The sequence below is a fragment of the Myotis davidii genome, unplaced genomic scaffold (genome assembly GCF_000327345.1).
Source record: "Myotis davidii unplaced genomic scaffold, ASM32734v1 scaffold742, whole genome shotgun sequence".
NCBI lineage: Eukaryota > Metazoa > Chordata > Mammalia > Chiroptera > Vespertilionidae > Myotis > Myotis davidii.
The window spans coordinates 418,791-423,491 of NW_006293386.1; positions in this window are offsets into that span (position 1 = coordinate 418,791).

Here is a 4,701-nt window from a genome sequence, read left to right on the forward strand (position 1 = left end):
CATGGAGAGGCTAATGCCATTGAAAAAAAATCTTATTCATTACTTACATTTCCTGAGAAAAGGGGGCATGCTACACCAAGCAGAGCCATATAGGGATGCACTGGGACAGGAGGCAGAAGCAGGAGCCAGGAGGAAGCCAAGGCCAAAGTATTTATTGTAGTATCCACGGAAATGCAAAGCAGGGTAGAGTGTACAGCTTGGATTTGGCTAGTCTGAATAATTCCTGCAGGCTCTGAGATGTAGGGGTGGTTGTACAGTTGCTTGGTACCTAGCTCTAGAATGATTTAAGGAGTGACTATATTGGCTTGGCGTGTGAGAGAGAAGAGGGTGGCTGTGGTACAGATTCAGGACTGGTTGGTTTGTATGGAAAAGGCTCGTTCAGAGACAAGTTGTTATTATCTCTGGGTAGTCTCTAGCTCTGGTAAGGTACATAAAGCCTCCAAAGGTCAGATTACCAAGAATACAGAGAACAAGGAAATATAGTTAATATAATTGGCCCTGTGATGAATAGATGCCAAATAGACAACTACTGCCCATGAAATCATAGAACCTATAACTTAGTAAGTCAGATATTGAAAAGATTGCTATAAAAGGCAGGTTTATTAAGAAAATATTATTTTTATGTTAGACCTAGTAATTTTATTTCTTTGGACATAATAATTTCACTATGTCGTGACAAAAAAGGAGAAATGTTCAAAAAGCTATCAAAATAAAAAGAATTCCATTAAAATATTATTTCTAACAGTAAAATCTGAAAGCAACTTAGCTGTTTCCTGTATGTGATTGACTAAATGTCATTTATCCATATGGATTACTGTGTTCTCTTAAAAAATTACATTTTTCAAGAATATTAATATGGAAAGGTGTTCTGATGTAAAAATAAGTTAAAATGTAGGGTATAAAATATTTTCCTCTAAAAAACACAATTTTCTCTATATTCAACTGAAATACATACTCCACTAATTCAGAATAACTTTAAATATTCCCCAAAAATCTAGTTTCAAGATGTGTTTTTTTTCTCAGAATTTTCTCCCTCTTCTGTCCAACAAAAATACAATACTATTTTCTATACATTTATGACACTTCCTTATATCCTTGCTCATTATTTTCTCATTACATTGCCTTTCCTCTATTTCTTCAAAGTCTATGTAAAAAACAAACAAACAAACAAAAAACTCCTCTACAAAATTTTTCATGTTTTTCTTTGCTTTAAAAAACCTCTGTAACTCCCCCTCTCTCATTACCTTGGCCTTGAGTTGTTGGGGCATGTTTCTGTTATCCTTTACCACACAATAATCTATCACAGTAGTTAGTATCATTATCAAAGCATGTTTTGTTTATTCATAAAAGATTCTCAAGTATTCATGGCACAAATTAATCACATTTGTATGTTATATACAATTACAAGGAGTTTTGATCTCACAGCACTTCCTACATGTGATTATTCATTCTGCAACAAGTTAATAACTTAAAAAAATAGCCTGTGGATTCACTTTGTTAATATGAGCCATATGAGTCTTAGTACATGTTCATTGTATTGTTTGTTATGATGTTCTAAAATATCAGAACACTGTGAAATCAAGTGTAGCAAGATGCTTAATATTAAATCTCACTAATGACAGAATTTAGTCTTGCAATTATAATTTATTCATCTTTGAATATTAATCACATTTGATGTTAATATCTGAATATCTATATCAAAAGTAAGATAGTTTATGTATAATTAATTGGAGGTAGTTTAGAAATCAATATTTATAAACTATAATTGTCACTGTTATCACTGTAAACATCATTAATAAGTTTGCTATAGGAAATCCATTTTGGTTTAATGTTTTACGGGAGGAAAAAAATCCATCCTTATTATCCTATTTCCAAAGGCAGGAAATCATTTTGTCTTCAAGAAAATAAACTTTTTAAAATAAAGCTTTCATTTATATACAATTTTGTTTTGAGTTTTGCTACATCAGTTATTCTTCCCTAACTTCTATTTATGAAATTTATCCTCTGGTGAAATGAAGTAATTAATTTGAAGAGGGAATACATTCAAAATCAGAAATTCATAAGATGAAAAGTTTCTTTACTCATCTGTAAAATTGCTTCCTTTATCAAAAAAGAGAAGGATGCAAACAATCCAGAAGACAGCTCTTCGGGGGAGTGAAGAGTTTATGGAATGCATATTAAAAATAAATGGGAGAAAAATATTTTTCTACCATAATTTTTCTTCCATATAGAAATATATGTGAGGATACCAAATGACACCAAGGAACATAATTTCCCTGATTCCAAACTTGGTTTTTGATATTTATTTCCTAACTTCTGACCCTAATTGATTAGGCTCTTCCTTTTACTCTGTTTTATGCTTACAGGATAAGAACTATTATGTATAAAGTGAAATAGTAGTTGTCTTGTCTACATGTGTCTGCTCCTTCCTGAACAGATAAAAATTCATATTAGTTTCTTTGCTAAAAAGAAGCAACAGTGGAATAAATGGAGAAAAAGAAGACACACATATGGTAGAAAAGGCAGAGTTGAGCCCTGAATAATGCAGGGGTTAGGGGCACCAACCACCTGCATAGTCAAATATCTGCATATAACCAAGCTGGGTCAGCTTTGAACTCCTTGTATCAACTGAAGAGCCTAGTTCAGCTGAACTGCATGGGTAAACTGGGAAAAATCCAGGTATAGGTGGACTCTTGCACTTCAAACTCTTGTGTTATTCTAGTGTCAACTGCACATTATTGGCAAAGGATGTTACTATACTCATGTTTAACTCCTAAATGCCCAATGGCCTAAAACTGATCCCTTCCCTCTGAAATATATTATGTACAAACTTCATCTCTCCTTAAGTCAATATTACTTAGATTTATTTAAATACATATATTTATTTCTATACTAGAGGCCCAGTCCACGAAATTCATTCATGGGGGCAGGGGGGGAGGGGTCCCTCAGCCCGGCCTGCACCCTCTCCAATCCTGGATCCTTCTCACAACCCGGAACCACTGGCTCCAAACCTGCTCACCTGCCTGCCTGCCTGACGCTTCTAACTGCTCCCCTGCTGGCCTGATGGCCCTAACTACTCTCCCCTCCAGGCCTGATCCCCCTAACTGCCACTTTCTCCCTTCTGCCTTCCCCCGCAGCACCAGCCTTCTCAATTCTTCCTTCTCCTGAGGCACTGCCTTCTCCCTTCTGCCTTCTCCCGTGGCCTGCTGATCAGTTGGTCGTTACTGTAATGGTGTCCTGACTAATTTGCATATTACCCTATTATAAATATAGATGTTTATACTGTTTAGAATTCTCTCTTTTAAAGCACCGTCTGGGCAAGTGATAACAAACTTGTTTTTTTCTTAAACTATATTGGACATTTGCCCTGACCAGTTTGGCTCAGTGGCTAGAGAGTTGGCCTGTGGACTGAAGAGTCCCAGGTTCGGTTCCAGTCAAGGGCATGTACGTTGGTTGTGGACACATCCCCAGTCGGAGATGTGCAGGAGGCAGGTGATCGATGTTTCGCTCTCATTGATGTTTCTAACTCTCTATCCCTCTCCCTTCCTCTCTGTAAAAAATCAATAAAATATATTAAAAAATATATATATGTATATAGTCGACATTTAACATTGTATAAATTAAGGTGTAGATTTATTATTGTAATATGATTTAAATACCAAATCATATTAATATATTGTAATATTATTCAAATTTCTAATAAGTAGTGGTTCTTATTAGAAATTTTTATGATTTTCTTAAAAATAATAGTTTTTATAGAGATCCTCAATATTTTTGTTGTTGTTTTTTATTATTGCATCATTATGAGAAATCAGACATTTGAGGTTGTGCATTTAACATGTCCCTGCTTTATATCATGAAACTAAATTCTATTGAGTCAATGCAGTCTGCATTTTATAATGTATTTTATGCGAGAATAAAATCATTCTAAAAGCCTTTAATATGTACAATATGTGTCATACTCTATTTTGTACTTCTGTTTTCTTTTCTGAATTTTACTCTAGATTGTGAGAGCCTTAATATAAGGCAGCAGTTCTCAACCTGTGGGTCGCGACCCCTTTGGGGGTCAAACAACCCTTTTACAGGGGTCACCTAAGAGCATCAGAAAACACATATATAATTACATATTGTTTCTATTATTAATCACTACGCTTTGATTATGTTCAATTGGTAACAATGAAATTGGGGGTCACCACACAGACAGAGCCCAGGAAGTCTCATAGACACTTTCTCAAGATTATTTCCCATATACACTCCATTCTTTCATCCTGGGCCACAAGTTTACATCCTGTCCAATCACTCAAGTAAATGAAAGAAAAATGGATACAGATAAATATCAACAACTAGAGACTCAGTGCACAAAAACTTGTGCACTCGTGAGGGGGGGGGTGTCCATCATCCCAGCCTGCGCCCTCTTGCAGTCCGGGACCCCTTGGGAGATGTCCGACTGACAGCTTAGGCCCACTCCCTGGGGGATCTGGCCTAAGGTGGCAGTCAGACATCCCTCTAGCAGCCTGGAGCCTTCAGTGTATGTATGACCAACAGCTTAGGTCTGCTGTCCCCGGGGAGTGAGCCTAAGCCATTAGTTGGACGTCCTTAGTGCTGCCACGGAGGTGGGAGAGGCTCCTGCTACCACTGCTGCACTGGCCAGCCATGAGCCAGCTTCTGGCTGAGTGACGCTCCCCCTGTAAAAGGGAAAGA